The 19,825-nt window shown below is 40.5% G+C and overlaps 1 protein-coding gene across 22 annotated transcripts in view; it reads left to right on the plus strand.

Annotated features, from left to right (window-relative positions):
• The window catches only part of LOC108589162 (uncharacterized), a 434,713-nt gene that overhangs the window by 77,145 nt on the left and 337,743 nt on the right, over positions 1-19,825 (plus strand). The window lies entirely within an intron of this gene.

Raw genomic sequence — 19,825 nt, forward strand, 5'->3', positions numbered from 1 at the left:
GAAATGTAAGGTACTGTTGCTGTCAGCATGCTCTTTGTTGTCTGTGTACTTCGTTTTTGTTTTTTAACTTGTATTTTGTTTTATAGGTCCTGTGTGATTGAAGCTTTAAAGAGGTCTGTTTTGATGTGTTTCCAGGATTTGTTTCAAGATTTAGAGCTCCTTTTAGCAGTTCTTATAATGGTGGCTTTGGATTGGTGAATTCTCTCAGCATTTGTTTGTCTGAAAACAACCCTATCTTTCCTTGATATATGATACTTTGTTTCGCTGGATACAAATGAGCACCAAAAGGTATTTTAAACTAAGACATATTCAAAGAAACATTTGAAAGGAAAACAGATGAAAGCATCAAATGAATATAGAAGTATAACACCAACAGCCTAACACTTAAGTCATGTCCATGATTTAGGGCAGGTAGTTGAGCAGGTGCTGGAGCCTTCTAGCTCTTAGGAACTCTAAAGGCACCTAACCAGGTGGGTGACACATTTGAAGATAGGCCGGATTCCCATGGCAGCTAACACTCTTCCTGTTTGTAATCCAAGAAAGAGAAGCTCACTAGTACTTCTCTTCTCCCATTCCCTGTCCAGTGCACCACTGGGGACTATCCTTAACAGCATCTTCTATATCAGTGATTTGGACTTTGATTAAACTTTATCTTTTTACTTCCCCTTCTTCCCCCTGTTTTATAAGACAGACATTATTTCTGGGGGTAGTGTTCAGGGTCGGGGACTTTTCAGGGTGCCTGTACTCAGTCTGATGGTGAGACCAGGACATCAAAAATTTTGTCATTTGCCTGGGTGACCTGATGCTTATAAAAATGTATATATCTCTCTCTACCTTCATGCTGACCAAGCTTCAGTTCCTCTGAGAATTTTATGCCAAGAAAAGGCTCATCTTCTAAGAAAATAACAATAATATTAAACAGTTATCTCTTGAAGGTCTGTGATAAGCAAGATGCTTTACACATCTTTAGTCAAGGGACGGTTTTCTTCATTTTTCACATGAAGGAACTGAGACTCAGAGCTTTTAAATCCCAGGTCTTCAGTCATACAGTATCTATCAGACCTGGGCTTTCAGACCCCAAAGTCCATGCATTCTGGACCACAGTGGAGCTGCCAGCATCTTGTTATAGAACACTTTGGAGTTCCCTCTCTTGATATGACTGAAAGTAACTCTGGCCTTATTTAATTATTTATTGAGATGAAGTCTCAGTCTGTTGCCCAGACTGGAGTGCAGTGGCATGCTCTTAGCTCACTGTAACCTTTACCTCTTGGGTTCAAGCAATTTTCCTGTCTCAGCCTCCTGAATAGCTGGGACTACAGGTGCCCTTCACCCCACCTCACTGATTTTTGTATTTTTAGTAGAGACAGGGTTTCACCATTTTGGCCAAGCTAGTCTCAATCTCCTGATCTTAAGTGATCCTCCCACTCTGCCTCCCAAAATATTGGGATTACAGGTGTGAACCATTGTGCCCATCCTAATTTAATGTTCATGCACAGTAATTCTTGTCTTTATATTTCTTGTTTAATTATCTCTCTTCTTATATCCTAAATTATTTTTCACCTCTCTGATTTTGTTTGTGACACTCTTTAAATATATATTGGAGTCTTTATTTCAGTCTGCCTCAAATTCTCTACTTTTTTTCGAGATTTGGAGTTTAGATTATAAATAGATGACTAATAAAAAGTCATCTCGTCTTCAGGTCTTTATTAAATTAATAAACTTCATTGGTGCTATTGAATTTTATGGGGTATTCATTTGCCATGTATTGCCTCATATTGCATTTAAATTTCCATTTAGCCAGAGGCCAGACTTTTAGGCGAGACACCTGAGAGCCAAGCCTTCTATTCTCCCTCTCTCACTCCATATGCAAGTAGTCACTTGGTTCTCCTGACTCTACTTCTTATCACCTCTATAACTCTCCCCTCCTTCCTCTCTTTTGTAAGCAGTTCTGGCCTTTGACGTCTCTCCACTGTTGCAACTACTTTCTGACTAATCTTCCTTCCTCTAAGCACTCTTTTCTTAGTACAGCAATCATCTTTTAAAAAATTTATTTTGTATTTTTAAAATTTTTAAGAGACAGAGTTTCACTCTGTTGCCCAGGCTGGAGTGCAGTGGCACCATCATAGTTCATTCCACCCTCGACCTTCTGGACTCCAGTGATCCTCCTGCCTTAGCTTCCTGAGCAGCTGAGCACCACTGCACTTAGGTAATTAATTTTTGTAATGTGCCTATCTGCTGAATTTTTCTACTTATTGTTTATACTGCTCTTTGCTGATCATGTGTTTATGATCAACAGATAAGAGCAACCATCTCAGTGAAGCCCACAGAATCATCTGAAATCTTGCCCCTACTTAACAGGTCCACATGGCCTTTTAATCCTCCATCACAAGCTCTCTGACAGCACAAAGGACTTCAAGCTATTGTGGTCCCAGAGGATGCCATGTGTTCTCACTCTCCGTGGTTTCCTGTGTGTTGTCTTCTCTGTCTAAACTGCTGTTCACCCTGAATGACCCACTCAAACAATTCTGTTTGTGAAGCTTTCTCTGCACCTCTTTCTGCCTCACATATATCCCGTATATTTAACCAGTCCCTCTTTTATGCTCATTTTATATGTTGGCTTTTTAATTTTTATTTTTTATTGTTTAAAATTTTACTTTAAGTTCTGGGATACATGTGCAGCACATGCAGGTTTGTTACATAGGTATACGTGTGCCATGGTGGTTTGCTGCTTCTATTGTCTGTCAACCCGTCATTTAGGTTTTAAGCCCTGCATGCATTAGGTATTTGTCCTAATGCTCTCCCTTTTCTTGCCTCCACCCCCGACAGGTCCTTGTGGATGAAGTTCCCCTCCCTGTGTCCATATGTTTTCATTGTTCAACTCCCACTTATGAGTGAGAACATGTGGTGTTTGGTTTTCTGTTCCTGTGTTAGTTTGATAAGAATGATGGCTTTCAGCTTCATCCATGTCCTTGCAAAGGACATAAACACATTCTTTTTTGTGGCTGTGTTCCATGGTATATATGTGACACATTTTCTTTATCCAGTCTATCACTGATGGACATTTAGGTTGGTTCCTGCAATAAACATACGTGTGCGTCTATCTTTATAGTAGAATGATTTATAATACTTTGCATATATACCCAATATTGGGATTGCTGGGTCAAGTGGTATTTCTGGTTTTAGATCCTTGAGGAGTTGCCACACTGTCTTCCACAATGGTTAAACTAATTTACACTCCCACCAACGATGTAAAAGCATTCCTCCTTCTTCACAGCCTTGAGATGTTGGCATTTGTTAATGCATCTGTCTTCTCCATGAATTTGTGGGTTCCTTATGGGTTTGGGAGCAATGTGGGCTAGGGTAGAGTCTACAATCTGGTAGCTAGTAGGCCAGATATGGTACCTAAAATATATTCAAAATACCTTTCATAGCATTTAAATTTCTTAAAAATTAGTTGCCCACTTTGAAAATTCAATTGATTTCATATGGAAATCAAAGCTGCTGGCTTTTCTTTAAACATGAGAAGATCAGCGTCCCAGATACCTTATTTGTACACAGCAACTCTCAGTTGGAGCAAGACAGGTGGCCTCATGTTTGCTTCTCTGGTTCAGATTCTATATCTGGTCCACTGGAGGCATTGGGGTATGGAAACCTTGAAGCAGTAAGGATAGGGGTGCTGGAGCTGACCTCGGCTCTAATTCCAGCTTTCCTGTTTACTGGATGTGTTACCTTGGGCAAGTGTCTTAACTTCTCCAAACTTGAGTTTATTCATCCTTAAAAGGTAAGCAGTAGTATACTGAAGGATTTTGAGAAGTTTAAATGGGAAGATGAGCAAAGAACACTTGGCATATAGTAAGCATTAAATGGTACCTGCCGCTTTGATATCATGATTGTTGTTATTTTGAATAAGTATCAATGAATGAACATGAGTCTTGCCGTCTAAATGCTAACCAGGTCTGACCCTGCTAGTTTCTGAGATCAGATGAGATTGGGTACATTCAGGGTGGTTTAGCTGTAGACTGAACATGAATCTTATTCCTCTAACTATGCTGCACAGTTTTTGAGGCCAGAGAACAGGACTGTTCTTTGTAAATAATTTGTAGGCAAAATTTGATATGTGGTGCCCTTGTGTCTTGGGGGTAGGCAGTATAAAAGAAGTTTAAGAAACAGTCAAGCAGGTCTGTCCCTTTAAGATTTCTCTGTGTCCCTATGGGCAGAGCTTATAATTTCTAGGTCTGTAGAAAAGTTTAAATGTCACTTTCTCAGGGAAGCACTGGCTAGTGCCCCAGAATAAGTAATATTCTCCTATGACATGTTCTTATACAATTTTGTTCTTCTCCCTTGCGGTGCTTTAACCATTTTGATTAATAATTATCCTTAGTGCATATTTCATCCATGAGACAGTACAGTCCACAGAGCAACGATCAGCCTGTTTTTCATCGTTGAACTACTGGTGAGCTAAGCACATAGTGGTTACTTGGTAGAAGCCATAGATGGTAGTAGAACCATTGCTCAGTTTCCTCATATGTGCAGTAAAGATAATAATACATACCTTGTGGTGTAGCTATGAAGATTAAGTACGGTAGTTAAGGTAAGATCCAGAGAATAGTGTTTGGCACATAGAAATACTTAGTAGTAATTTGCTGTTCTTATTTTCAGCAAATATTTATTGAATTTTCATGAATAAATGATTGCATGAATATACTCTTCCTTGTTGAGCACACAAGGGAGAATGATCAGATAGCACATACACCTGTGTTCTGGTGCAGTGTCTATCAGAGGAAACTTCACAGGGGCAGGGCCAGAACCAGGTCTTCTGGTGCCCATGTCAACTGGTGTGCAATGATCTATCATGAACCAATATTTGACTCCAGGAAAGGGACTCTGGCCCTTGGTCTTCTGCATTTACATGATATTTTCCATGTCACATATTGTATTTGTGTGAAACATACCTGGAACTGACTAAGCCCATGGGTGGCCAGGACCATTGGAACAGGCAACCTCTGTTTTAACAATAGAGCTCGACGAAAAAGAAGTTGGTTGGGGTTTCAGTGGCCTGGACAGTAAGGCACTTTGGAAGTTGGGAATGGCCTGGGCTGGGTCTAAGAATATTAACCAATCTGATTGAAGGCCCGGTTTGGTTTGGTTTGGTTTTTGTCTCTCTCTCTCTCTCTCCTTTCTTTCTGCCTTTTTTTTTTTTTGACAGAATCCTGCTCTGTTGCCAGGTGCCAGGCTGGAGTGCAATGGTGTGACCTCGGCTCACTGCGACCTCTGCCTCCCGGGTTCAAGCGATTCTCCTGCCTCAGTCTCCCAAGTAGCTGGGACTACAGGTGTGGGCCACCATGCCCAGCTAATTTTTCTTTTTTTTAGTAGAGACTGGGTTTCACCATGTTGGCCAGGATGGTCTCCATCTCTTGACCTCATGACCACCTGCCTTGGCCTCCCAAAGTGCTGGGATTACAGGCGTGAGCCACCACTCCCAGCCTTCTTTTCTTTTTGAAACAGTCTTGCTCTGTCACTCAGGCTGGAGTGGAGTATAATGGTGCCCTCTCGGCTCACTGCAACCTCTACCTCCCAGGTTCAAGTGAGTCTCCTGCCTCAGCCTCCGGAGTAGATGGGATTACAGGTGCATGGTACCACACCTGGCTAATTTTTGTATTTTTAGTAGAGATGGGGTTTCACCATGTTGGTCAGGCTGGTCTTGAACTCCTGACCTCGTGATCGCCTGCCTTGGCCTCCCAAAGTGCTGGGATTACAGGCGTGAGCCACTGTGCTTGGAAAGCCTGCTTTCTTAATGGGCAGATGAGAACAGTAGTTTAAAGCCTGATTGATTAGAATTGAATAGACTATAAGACAATCGAGGAGCAGGGATTCCCTAGTAATGGTGATACTTACAGTCTGATAGTATCTTTATCAAGGTTATAGTCAATTGTCCATTTTGCAACAGGATCCCAAGAATTACTGAAGACATGTTCTAGCTTCCAGAAGGAGCCCAGCAAGTGCTTGACAGGAACTCCCACCAGGTGAGTTGGGGGCAGAGAAGAGCTCTAGTGTCAGGTGAAAAATTGATGCAAAAAAAAAAAAATGAAAACAGCAGCCTTGTCTCAGTATAGAAAGGAAGATAGTGAGGGAATATAGCTGGCTGGAAAGAGGTGGCTGATGTTGAGTAGCCATTTAAGATATGCTGGCCATCAGGAACAGGTCACCAAGCAGCACATGCCAGGTCCTCCCTCTGTCCACTTGTCACCTCACATCCCCAAATGACAGCAGGCATCCAGTAGTAAGTACTGGCCTAGGGATTGGCTGAGGTTGAGCCTCTAAGTTTCATTACCCTTGCTAATCACTGGTGAGGATGGAGGGAACTGACCACCTCAACTTTGACTCCCACAAAAGCCATATTTCAAGATGTGAGAGTCCTCCTCTTTTCAGGCCCATCCCTGCGTGTCTTGCTGTCTTATCTTTTATTGATAGCTGTATATCTATCTATATCTATATCTATATCTATATCTATATCTATATCTATATCTATATCTATATCTATATCTATATCTATCTATCTATATCTGTATCTATATATATAGATATTGCACAGCCTTGGAGATGACCTCTCCTGGTCATCAGTACAGAAGGTTGTCTTCCTGGCTTCTGCATTCAGATGGAGCCAGGAATGACCTGTTAGCTCATGATCAAACCCAGTTCCCAAAATATCTTTACTTTCCATCCCCAAAAGATTGAGAGAAGCCTCATTAAACCCTCAGAATCTGTGATGTTTGAGTAAACATGAGCTGTTGGTCCATTCCAAAGTCACTCTTAGCAGGGTGAAGAGCCAGTTGGGATTTGTGTGGGGGTTGCAGGCTGAAAAACACTGAACAAGGGGCTGGCCGAAGTTCCTCTTCGGAATTTTGTCAATTACAGTGCTCAAGTCCTTGGCCTTTGATTTTATTTTTTTCTCTTCCCTTAAGGGAGTGAGGGCTAGTTAAAGCAGTGTTTCTCAAGCTTGAATGTACATGAGAATCACTGACAGTTTATTTATTAAACTGCAGTTGCAGATTCAGTTTGTCTGAGGTTAAGATCAGGGTCCCGATATTCTCTCCCTCCCTCCCTCCCTTTCTTCTCTCCCTCCCTTTTTCTTTTTCTCTTTTCTTTTCTTCTTTCTTGGTCTTTTTCTGTTGCCCAGGCTAGAGTGCAGTGGTGTGATCCTAGCTCATTGCAGCCTCAACCCTGTCATCTTCTTGCCTCAACCTCTCTAGTATGATACTTTGTTTCTAATAAGCTCTTAGGTGATGGCAATGCTGTGAGCCCTGCCACAGTTTGAGAGGCATGGATTTAGATTGTAGTTTACATTTATTAGCCAAATTGTTGCTTCAGAAAGAAGCAGACAAGCCTAAATCAAAGTGGATGTATTTGTAGAGTGAACAGCAGGCATTTTAATAGAATCAGTTGACTGAATGGTAGAGTCTCATTGTAAAGTGGATTTGGCTTTTTAAGTTATAATGAGAGAAATGCTTTAGTATAACTTTTAAAAGGAGGGACATCATTTGACCTGCCATACAACTGAAGTAGTATTCTAAGGAGGCTCTTTAGAAATGAAACTTCTCAGATGGATTAAGGTTTCCATTGCAGAAACTCCTTTTGAATAAACGTCCTCAAATTTCTCTACTTGAGAAATATAAATTTCGCGGGATGCAAAAATTGTGAACAAAACTGTTGGAGTGAAAGAGATGAAGAGGAACATATGTAGGATTGTAATGCAGCTTGGAAGGCAAAAACAAAAACAAAAACAAAAATCCAAACAGAAAACACCCAAACCCAGTGGGCCTGCCATTTAGATCTGAGCCAAAAGAACGGGCTTGAGATCAATCATCCCGAAGCCTCTACGTTCTGAAGGCAGGAGAACGGCTAAAGTTAGCATGTGCAGCTTCCTGCACACTGGGAGTAATCTAAAACAGATATTCTCCAAAGGACACTTCCAATGTTTCCTGGCCCTGGGCCAGACACTTCAAAGCTTCATTATCAGTGAATTGGTCCCTCTGTTGGGAAAGCTGGGCGATGTTCTGAGGAAATGTCAGCTCCTGGTCACAGTTTCCTCTCATTTCAGTGCATGGAGGTCAGAGGCGCTAAGGGCTGCCCACATTCCACCGGCTGTCCAAGTTTCCGACTCTTAACTGTGCACGTTGGAGCTCGTTTTGTCATGAGTTAGCATGCTATCTGAAGGGAAACTGGGTTTGAAATGATCTCTGCTAGCAGATGGATGATTCCTCTCCAGAAATGTGACTCTGCCAGAAACCTCTCACGTTTTCAGTGAAAAGAGTGCAGACAGATTCCATGTCCTTGGCTTTTCAGTTGCTCCTGGTTGAGTTGGTCAGTTGTCAGCGTTGGGCACCCCTGTGGCACTCAGTATTATTACATACAGAGTTTAGCAAGCTCACAGGACAGGGAATCTTAAGAAGTCTATTTTGAAAATTTGAGGACGTCGCATATTTGTTTCCACAGTTTCTTGAATTCTGAGCAGTAGCACTTGCACAATAGACGTGCGCCATGGAGCTGATATTCCTCAACCCCAAGAATTCCTTCATTGGACACCAAATGTCGTCTTTGTAGTTTAGTTCACACATTGCTATAAAGAAATACCTGAGAATGGCAATTTATAAAGAAAATAGGTTTAATTGGCTCACAGTTCTGCAGGTGGTACAGGAAGCATTGACACATCTGTAGATCCCCAGCATCTGGAGAGGTAGCAAGAAGCTTTTACTCATGGTGGAAGGCAAAGTGGGCACAGGCAACTTACCTGGCAGGAGCAGGAGGAATGGAGAGAGCGGGGAGGTGCCACACACTTTTAAATGACAAGATTTCATAAGAGCACACTCACTGTGATCAGGACAATACTAAGAGGGATGATGCGAAACCATTCATGAGAAATCTGCCCCCATGATTCAGTCATCTCCCACCAGGCCCCACCTCCAACATTGGTGATTACAATTCAACATGAGATTTGGTGATTACAATTCAACATGAGATTTGGTGGCGATAACGGATCCAAATCACGTCAGTGACTTAAACATGGCATAAAGATGGGATTGCATTCACATAGCAAGCCGGCATCCTAACTCTGGATCCAGGTACAAAGCTGTTCAGAAGGGTGTTAGGACAGCTGGATTTCCTCTCCTGGCCTTAAGGAAGTACCTCCGTTAACATGACTAATTGGGATCTGGGAAATTGTTCTGTTGTTTCTAGAACTAGTTGATTCTTGTTTTGGAGACTTGAGAGGAGAGGAATAAAAAGGGGGCACAAATGGTGAGAAAAATTGCTCCAACCCAGGTAGTACCCACCTTTTGATTCTACGTGGGCTTGAATGTCACCTTGAGTGAAAAGGAAATGTGCCTGAGTGGACCTAGTGTTATCTGCCATTGTAAAAACTTTTGCCAGCATTTTGGGCTGTTTAGTAAGTGTGTCAGCAGGGCCAGTTCTTGGAAAAATTAGGTTTGTTTTTGATGCCTATTTTTCATTCTCTTTCTGCAGTAAGGTATTAGTTGATAAGGCTTAGGGTGTGGTAGCTCTTGGGGATATTTGCATATTATTAGAACACTCTTGTTTTTTGAAATAAAAAATAATTTTATTGAGGTATCACCAATATAAACTACACATATTAAAAGAATACGATTTGATAAGTTTTGACATATGTCTATATATTTGTGAAACCATCATCACAATACAAATTGTGAACACATCCATCACCCCCCAGATTTCCTTATGCTCATTTGTAATGTCTTCCTGTCATCCCTGAATCTCCACTGATCTGTTTTTTGTCATTATAGATAAGTTAGCATGTTCTAGAATTTTGTACGAATACAATACATTCTCTATTTTGGTGTGGCTTCTTTCACTGCAGATAATGATTATTCGATTTATTCATGTTGTAGCATGTATCAATACTTCTTTCATTTTTATTGTATCAATATGCCACAATGTGTTCATGCATTCACCTGTTGATAGACATTTGCGTTGTTTCCAGCTTTTGGTCACTACATTCTGCTATGAACATACTAGCCGCTATGAACATTCTTGTTTGTTTTGTATGAACATATGGTTTTATTTCTCTGAGGTAAAGACCGAGAAGTGGAATGCCTGGATCATATTGTAGAAGAATGCTTAACTTTGAAAAAATAGTGCCAAATTATTTTCCAACATGCTGGTTCTATTTTATGACATACTCCTACCAGTGCTTTCAAATCCTCACCAATCCTTGGTATAGTCAGTCTTTTTAAATTGAGCCACTTTAATATGCATGTGGCTATATCTTACTGTGGTTTTAATTTATGTTTACTTATGACTAATGATGCTGAGCATCTTCATGTACTGCTTTGCCATCTATATTCCTTTATTGATGAAGTGTCTGTTCAAATAGTTTGTCCATTAAAAAATGTGGGTGTTGCTTTATTAAGAGTTCTGTATATATTTTGGATACAAGTACTTTATCAGGCATATGATTTGCAGATATTTCTCCAAGACTAACGCTTTTTTTTCGTTCTCTAAACCATGTCTTTTAAAAAGTAGAAATTTTAAATTTTGATTAAGTTCTAATTATCGCTTATTTTTTCTTTGATGGATTGTGCTTTTGGTGTTGTATTTAAGAAATTTTTGCCTAACAAGGTCAAAAGGATTTTCTTCTGTGCTTTTTTTCTACATGTTTTGTAGTTGTAGGGTTAGCATTTGGGGCTATGATTCATTTGAAGTTACTTTTGTGTATGTTATAAGATATGGATCAAATTTTATTTTTTTGGCATGTAAACACCCAAGTGTTCCAGCACCATTTGTTGAAAATACCATTCTCTGTCCACTGAACGGTTTTTGCATTTTTGTCAAAATCAACTGTTTATGTATGTGAGGCATGTATGGAACATATATCTGTTCCATTGATGCTTATTTCTGTTGAAGCCAATACCATATTGTCTTGATCACCTTAGATTTGATGAGGCTTGATAACAGATAGTGCTAGTCCTCCAACTTTATTCTTTGTCAAAGCTGTTCTGCCTATTCTAGGTCCCTTGCATTTCCAAATGAATTTAAGAGTCAGATTGTCAGTTCCTACAAAAAGAGCCTGATAGGATTTTGATTTGGATTGCATTGAATCTACACAGTGGGGATAATTGATATCTGAAGAATATTGAGTCTTCCAACCCATGGGCATATTATATTTTACCATTTATTTAAATTTGGTTTAATTTCTCTCTGCAATGTTTTGTAGATTTCAGGTATTGCAGATATTTCCTAAGTATTTCATATTTTTTTATTGCTATTGAAGAGTGTTTTAAAAATTTTTATTTTGAATTTTTTTGTTATATGATAGAAAAACAGTTAAGTTTTGTACATTGATCTTGTGTTCTCTAACTTTGCCCAGCTCACTTTCTACTAGCTTTTTTTCTGTTGACCTCATTGGATTTTCTACATAAACAATCATGCTATTAGAACGTTCTTTAAGACTAAAAAGATTTCAAGACCAATACTATTTTAAAAGCAGATTTTTTTTATATGAATATGTGATCTTAATGAAAGCAGCTCATGGAGAAAAGTGAGTACTTTAGCAATTCATTACTGATGATGGTTCTTTAGAGCACCAGAAGGTGATGAGTGGCACAGAAGTTTCCTTGGCAGACACGTGGATCCTATATCTTTGGTTTCTTGGCACAATAGTTGACTGTTTCACTTTCACTTGCTCCAGCCCAGTCTAGTGCTGGACTGTAAATTTCATTTTATAGTCATATTTTATGTGCACTTAGAATACCTCTACAAACCACACAGGAAAAACCTATATACATAGCTAGGTGCTAGCACACATTTCAAATTAATTATGGCTTTCAATTCATTGATAGTGAGTTATGACCTTTTTAAACATTTTAAGCTGCTTGTTTTATCAAAGGGGAGATAAAATTGAAGACAAAAGAAAAATAGCAATGGTACATCTGCATCTTTATCCTTTCTTTGCAGTCCTGCAGGTTTTTTTTTTTTTTTAAAATAAAAGTTCACTTTTTTAATTCTCTCCTCTGGGGAAGGGTTGCAGAGGGAGCTAAACCACATGGTGAAAACTCATGTGAAGACTGAGCTTTTGATGTGTTTATTTTTGCTGGTTCAGGGAGGCATGGCAATTGACTGGTGGAATTGCTTGCCTCCCAGATGGTGTAGGCAGAAGCATTACTGAACATGCATGCCCTCACCTCATTCTCTCACACTTAGACATGTGCTGCCTTGTGTTACCTGCAGAAATTCTCTGACCTGCATGTATACTCCACATTCCTCACCCCCCTCTCCTTTCCCTCATCCTCCCTGGCTCAATGTATCTCAATGTACTTGTTGATAATACTGCAGACTGTCAGCATTGCTCATGTGTGTGGTTCTAGAAGAAAAGGCAAGATTAGAAAACTCCTATACGTGTGTTTATGACAACATTTTAGACCTAGTGCCCACCATCTCCAAGACAATGGAAACATGAAGAAAGGCTATTGAATGGTCAGGTAGAGAACTAATGACCATCCATTGAGCATATTATTTGTGAGGCAAGGGTAGGGGGAGTGACAGGTAGAACAAGAAAGTCTTTCCTAGCGTTCACTTATTCAGCAAATATTTTTGAGTGCCAACGATGTGCTAGCCTTTATCTTAAGTGCTTTGGATATCTAATCAAAGATAGGGGAGAGGGATGACAAAGAATAAATAATTAGTGTAACAAGCAAATTATGTAGTGTATTAGAAGGTGAAAATTATATGGAGAAGAGGAAGAGCAAGGCTGGCTCTATTGCTTTTCTCCAAATAATTGGACAGAAAAGGGAATCCAGAGAGGAATCTGGAGAAGAGTGAAAAATGATTACAGTTTTGAATAAGGATTGCAGAATGATATTTAAGCTTGAAGGAGGTAAGAGAGTCAGCCTCACAGAAGTGCCATTTTACCCAGTGTGAGTACTTTAAATGGGACAATGCCTGGCATGTTTGAAAAATAGAAGTGGCTAGTGCTATGAAACTGAGACATGGTCAAATCCATCTCAGCCTCTGGTAGCCCTAAATATGAGAAGAAGCCTAGCTGGAGACTGGAGGATGGGTTAGGTATTTTCTTTAGGCCCCTCTTGTCTCCAGTATTGTGGTTTTTGACAGCTTTTGCCAGGAGGGCACCAGCTGGTGTTTGTTCACACTATGTGCTAACTTCCAATCTCTAGCTATTTCACTAAAAAAATAATTAAGAGTGAACAGTAATAGAAGCGTCAGACGTGGGAAAAAAAGTTTGAATTTCGTTGTAAAGGTATTTGGAGCTGTGTTGGATGGGGTGGTGTGGGGAATGTGTGTGTGTGTGTGTGTGTGTGTGTGTGTGTGTGTGTATGTGGATGTGTAGATACCGTTGCTGGACAACATTTCTGAATATTCTCAGTAATGAAAAAACTTTGGCCTTTTGTCAAGATCCAAGTCTGGTGTATATGATGGGTAGAAAAAATAAACTGTAATGAAGGCAACAACCTTGGGTGAGCCATAACTTTGATCTGAAGGCTATTTGCAAAGTGAAGTTTCAAATGATTTTAGCACGAGCAGGGCATTTAGGATGCATGTGGTTGCCTAAGGACTACTTTAAAGGGATACTGACTTGGGAAAACAAGCTTGATCCTTAAGGAAGGAAGACGACCTTAAAAAAATAACAGAAAAGGCAGGATTATTCGTTCTCAAAATGTGGAGTAACTACAGTATTCTGTTTTTTTAAAATGTGAAGGTGTTGGAGAAGGTTTTGAGGTGTTGAAGGTCAGATTGGTTGAGTTCAGGTCATCTGCAGGGTGAGGAACAATGCCTCCATTGCTGTATGTGTGTATTTCTTATTATTAGAATGCTATGACTGTTGTCTATTTTTTTTTTTTAATTTTTTATTGGATTTTAGGTTTTGGGGTACATGAGCAGAGCATGCAAGACAGTTGCGTAGGAACACACATGGCAGTGTGCTTTTCTTTCCTTCTCCCCTTCACCCACATTTGGCATTTCTCCCCAGGCTATCCCTCCCCACCTCCCCCTCCCTCTGGCCCTCCCCTTTTCCCCCCAATAGACCCCAGTGTTTAGTACTCCCCTTTCTGTGTCCATGTGTTCTCATTTTTCATCACCCGCCTATGAGTGAGAATATGCGGTGTTTCATTTTCTGTTCTTGTGTCAGTTTGCTGAGGATGACGTTCTCCAGATTCATCCATGTCCCTACAAACGACACAAACTCATCATTTCTGATTGCTGCATAATATTCCATGGTGTATATGTGCCACATTTTTCCAATCCAGTCTATTATCAATGGGAATTTTGGTTGATTCCAGGTCTTTGCTATTGTAAACAGTGCTGCAGTGAACATTCGTGTACATGTGTCTTTGTAGTAGAACGATTTATAGTCTTTTGGATATATACCCAGTAATGGGATTGCTGGGTCAAATGGAATTTCTATTTCTAAGGTCTTGAGGAATCGCCACACTGTCTTCCACAATGGTTGAACTAATTTACACTCCCACCAACAGTGTAAAGTGTTCCTTTTTCTCCACATCCTCTCCAGAATCTGTTGTCTCCAGATTTTTTAATGATCGCCATTCTAACTGGCGTGAGATGGTATCTCAATGTGGTTTTGATTTGCATCTCTCTGATGACCAGTGACGATGAGCATTTTTTCATATGGTTGTTGGCCTCATATATGTCTTCTTTCGTAAAGTGTCTGTTCATATCCTTTGCCCACTTTTGAATGGGCTTGTTTGTTTTTTCCTGTAAATCTGTTTGAGTTCTTTGTAAATTCTGGATATCAGCCCTTTGTCAGATGGGTAAACTGCAAAAATTTTTTCCCATTCTGTTGGTTGCCGATCCACTCTAGTGACTGTTTCTTTTGCCGTGCAGAAGCTGTGGAGTTTGATTAGGTCCCATTTGTCTATTTTGGCTTTTGTTGCCAATGCTTTTGGTGTTTTGTTCATGAAGTCCTTGCCTACTCCTATGTCCTGGATAGTTTTGCCTAGATTTCCTTCTAGGGTTTTTATGGTGCCAGGTCTTATGTTTAAGTCTTTAATCCATCTGGAGTTAATTTTAGTGTAAGGTGTCAGGAAGGGGTCCAGTTTCTGCTTTCTGCACATGGCTAGCCAGTTTTCCCAACACCATTTGTTAAACAGGGAATCCTTTCCCCCTTGCTTGTTTTTGTCAGGTTTATCAAAGATTGTATAGTTGTAGATATGTTGTGTTGCCTCCGGTGCCTCTGTTTTGTTCCATTGGTCTATATCTCTGTTTTGGTACCAGTACCATGCTGTTTTGATTACTGTAGCCTTGTAGTATAGTTTGAAATCCGGTAGTGTGATGCCCCCCGCTGTGTTCTTTTTGCTTAGAATTGACTTGGCTATGCGGGCTCTCTTTTGGTTCCATATGAAGTTCATGGTGGTTTTTTCCAGTTCTGTGAAGAAAGTCGATGGTAGCTTGATGGGGATAGCGCTGATTCTGTAAATTACGTTGGGCAGTATAGCCATTTTCACGATATTAATTCTTCCTAACCACCAACATGGAATGTTTCTCCATCTGTTTGTGTCCTCTCTGATTTCGTTGAGCAGTGGTTTGTAGTTCTCCTTGAAGAGGTCCCTTACGTTCCTTGTGAGTTGTATTCCAAGGTATTTTATTCTTTTTGTAGCAATTGTGAATGGCAGTTCGCTCTTGATTTGGCTTTCTTTAAGTCTGTTATTGGTGTAGACGAATGCTTGTGATTTTTGCACATTGATTTTATATCCTGAGACTTTGCTGAAGTTGCTTATCAGTTTCAGGAGTTTTTGGGCTGAGGTGATGGGGTCTTCTAGGTATACTATCATGTCGTCTGCAAATAGAGACAATTTGGCTTCCACCTTTCCTATTTGAATACCCTTTATTTCTTTTTCTTGCCTGATTGCTCTGGCTAGAACTTCCAGAACTATATTGAATAGGAGTGGTGAAAGAGGGCATCCTTGTATATGCCAGATTTCAAAGGGAATGCTTCCAGTTTTTGCCCATTCAGTATGATATTGGCTGTTGGTTTGTCATTAATAGCTTTTATTACTTTGAGATACGTTCCATTGATACCGAGTTTATTGGGGGTTTTTAGCATAAAGGGCTGTTGAATTTTGTCAAATGCCTTCTCTGCGTCAATTGAGATAATCATGTGGTTTTTGTTTTTGGTTCTGTTTATATGGTGAATTACGTTGATAGACTTGCGTATGTTGAACCAGCCTTGCATCCCCAGGATGAATCCTACTTGATCATGGTGAATAAGTTTTTTGATTTGCTGTTGCATTCGGCTTGCCAATATTTTATTGAAGATTTTTGCATCTACGTTCATCATGGATATTGGCCTGAAGTTTTCTTTTCTTGTTGGGTCTCTGCCGGATTTTGGTATCAGGATGATGTTGGTCTCGTAAAATGATTTGGGAAGTATTCCCTCTTTTTGGATTGTTTGAAATAGTTTTAGAAGGAATGGAACCAGCTCCTCTTTGTGTGTCTGGTAGAATTCGGCTGTGAACCCGTCTGGACCTGGGCTTTTTTTGTGTGGTAGGCTCTAAATTGCTGCCTCGACTTCTGACCTTGTTATTGGTCTATTCATAGTTTCAGCTTCCTCCTGGTTTAGGCTTGGGAGGACACAGGTGTCCAGGAATTTATCAATTTCTTCCATGTTTACTAGTTTATGTGCATAGAGTTGTTTATAATATTCTCTGATGATGGTTTGACTTTCTGTGGAATCTGTGGTGATTTCCCCTTTATCATTTGTTATTGCATCTATTTGGTTGTTCTCTCTTTTCTTTTTAATCAATCTGGCTAGCGGTCTGTCTATTTTGTTGATCTTTTCAAAAAACCAGCTCTTGGATTTATTGATTTTTTGAAGGGTTTTTCGTATCTCAGTCTCCTTCAGTTCAGCTCTGATCTTAGTTATTTCTTGTCTTCTGCTGGGTTTTGAGTTTTTTTGATCTTGCTCCTCTAGCTCTTTCAATTTTGACGATAGGGTGTCAATTTTGGATCTCTCCATTCTCCTCATATGGGCACTTACTGCTATATACTTTCCTCTAGAGACTGCTTTAAATGTGTCCCAGAGATTCTGGCATGTTGTGTCTTTGTTCTCATTGGTTTTGAAGAACTTCTTTATTTCTGACTTCATTTCATTGTTTACCCAGTCAACATTCAAGAGCCAGTTGTTCAGTTTCCATGAAGCTGTGTGGTTCTGGGTCGGTTTCTGTATTCTGAGTTCTAACTTGATTGCACTATGGTCTGAGAGGCTGTTTGTTATGATTTCAGTTGTTTTGTATTTGTTGAGCAATGCTTTACTTCCAATTATGTGGTCAATTTTTGAGTAGGTGTGATGTGGTGCTGAGAAGAATGTATATTCTGTGGATTTGGGGTGGAGAGTTCTGTAAATGTCTATCAGGTTTGCTTGCTCCAGGTCTGAGTTCAAGCCCTGGATATCCTTGTTGATTTTCTGTCTGGTTGATCTGTCTAATATTGACAGTGGAGTGTTAAAGTCTCCCACTATTATTGTGTGGGAGTCTAAGTCTCTTTGTAAGTCATTAAGAACTTGCCTTATGTATCTGGGTGCTCCTGCATTGGGTCCATATATGTTCAGGATCGTTAGCTCTTCTTGTTTTATCGATCCTTTTACCATTATGTAATGGCCTTTTTTGTCTCTTTTGATGAGAATTGCAACTCCTGCTTTTTTTTTGCTCTCCATTTGCTTGGTAAATCTTCCTCCATCCCTTTATTTTGAGCCTTTGTGTATCCTTGCATGTGAGATGGGTTTCCTGGATACAGTACACTGATGGGTTTTGGCTTTTTATCCAATTTGCCAGTCTGTGTCTTTTGATTGGTGCATTTAGTCCATTTACATTTAGGGTTAATATTGTTATGTGTGAATTTGATACTGCCATTTTGATGCTAAGTGGCTGTTTTGCTTGTTAGTTGTTGTAGATTCTTCATTATGTTGATGCTCTTATAACTTTTAGTGTGATTTTGGAATGGCTGGTACTGGTTGTTCCTTTCTATGTGTAGTGCCTCTTTTAGGAGCTCTTGTAAAGCTGGCCTGGTGGTGACAAAATCTCTGAGTACTTGCTTGTTCGCAAAGGATTTTATTTTTCCTTCACTTCTGAAGCTCAGTTTGGCTGGATATGAAATTCTGGGTTGAAAGTTCTTTTCTTTAAGAATGTTGAATATTGGCCCCCACTCTCTTCTGGCTTGTAGTGTTTCTGCCGAGAGATCTGCTGTGAGTCTGATGGGCTTCCCTTTGTGGGTAACTCGACCTTTTTCTCTGGCTGCCCTTAGTATTTTCTCCTTTATTTCAACCTTGTTGAATCTGACGATTATGTGCCTTGGGGTTGCTCTTCTTGCAGAATATCTTTGTGTTGTTCTCTGTATTTCCTGCATTTGAGTGTTGGCCTGTCTTGCTAGGTGGGGGAAGATTTCCTGTATAATGTCCTGAAGAGTATTTTCCAGCTTGGATTCATTCTCTTCGTCCCCTTCTGGTACACCTATCAAACGTAGATTAGGTCTTTTCACATAGTCCCACATTTCTTGGAGACTTTGTTCATTCCTTTTTGCGCTTTTTTCTCTAATCTTGGTTTCTCGTTTTATTTCATTGAGTTGGTCTTCGACTTCAGATATTCTTTCTTCTGCTTGGCCAATTCGGCTATTGAAACTTGTGTTTGCTTCGCTAAGTTTTCGTATTGTGTTTTTCAGCTCCTTTAATTCATTTATATTCCTCTCTAAGGTATCCATTCTTGTTATCATTTCCTCATATCTTTTTTTAAGTTCCTTAGTTTCTTTGCATTGATTTAATACATGTTCTTCTAGCTCACAAAAGTTTCTCATTATCCACCTTCTGAAGTCTAATTCCATCATTTTGTCACAGTCATTCTCCGTCCAGCTTTGCTCCCTTGCTGGTGAGGAGTTTTGGTCCTTTCTAGGAAGCGAGGTGTTCTGGTTTCGGGTGTTTTCCTCCTTTTTTCGCTGGTTTCTTCCCATCTTTGTGGGTTTATCCGTTTGTCGTCTGCGTAGTTGCTGACTTTTCAATTGGGTCTCTGAGTGGACACCCAGATTGTTGATGATGAAGTATTTCTTTTACTTTCTTTTCCTTCTACCAGCCTAGCCCCTTCGCTGTACGACTGCTGAGGTCCACTCTAGGCCCTGCTTGTCTGGGGTGCACCTCTAGCAGCTGTGGCACAGTGAGGGATGCTACCCGTTTCTTTTTCTGCTATCTTAGTCCCAGGATGATGCCTGCCAAATTTCAGTCTTTTGGATATAGAGGGGTCAGGGAGCTGCTTGAGGAGACAGTCTGTACTTTTTTGGAGCTCAATTGCTCAGCTGTGAGCTCTGTTGTTCCTTCAGGGCTGTTACGCTGCTATGTTTGATTCTGCTGCAACAGACCTCATTAAAAAAACCCTTTTTTTCTCAAATGCTCTGTTTTGGGGGGTTAGGGCTTTATTTTTCGATGTCCGATGAGGTGTCCTGCCCAGCTAGAAGGCAGACTAGCCACTGTTTGGCTGCCGAGGCTCCACCCTGCTGTTGTGTGATTCGCCCTGTTCCTGCAGGCTTTGCTGTGGTCTCCGCCACGCCCTGCAGCGGAGTCTCTTCGTTGTAGCGTGTTGCCTCGGCAACGGCAGGCTGCGTCAGCAGTGGGCGTGTATCTCAGTAGGGACGGGTTGCCTCAGCAACCAGGCTGCGTCAGCAGTGGGCGTGTATCTCAGTTGGGGCGGGTTGCCTCGGTAGTGGTGGACTCCCCTCCCCCACAGAGCATCTCGGATCGTCTGCTCGGGATAGTTTGAAATCGCGGTTTTGTTCGTCCCACTGG

The sequence above is a fragment of the Callithrix jacchus genome, chromosome 19 (genome assembly GCF_049354715.1).
Source record: "Callithrix jacchus isolate 240 chromosome 19, calJac240_pri, whole genome shotgun sequence".
Taxonomy (NCBI): domain Eukaryota; kingdom Metazoa; phylum Chordata; class Mammalia; order Primates; family Cebidae; genus Callithrix; species Callithrix jacchus.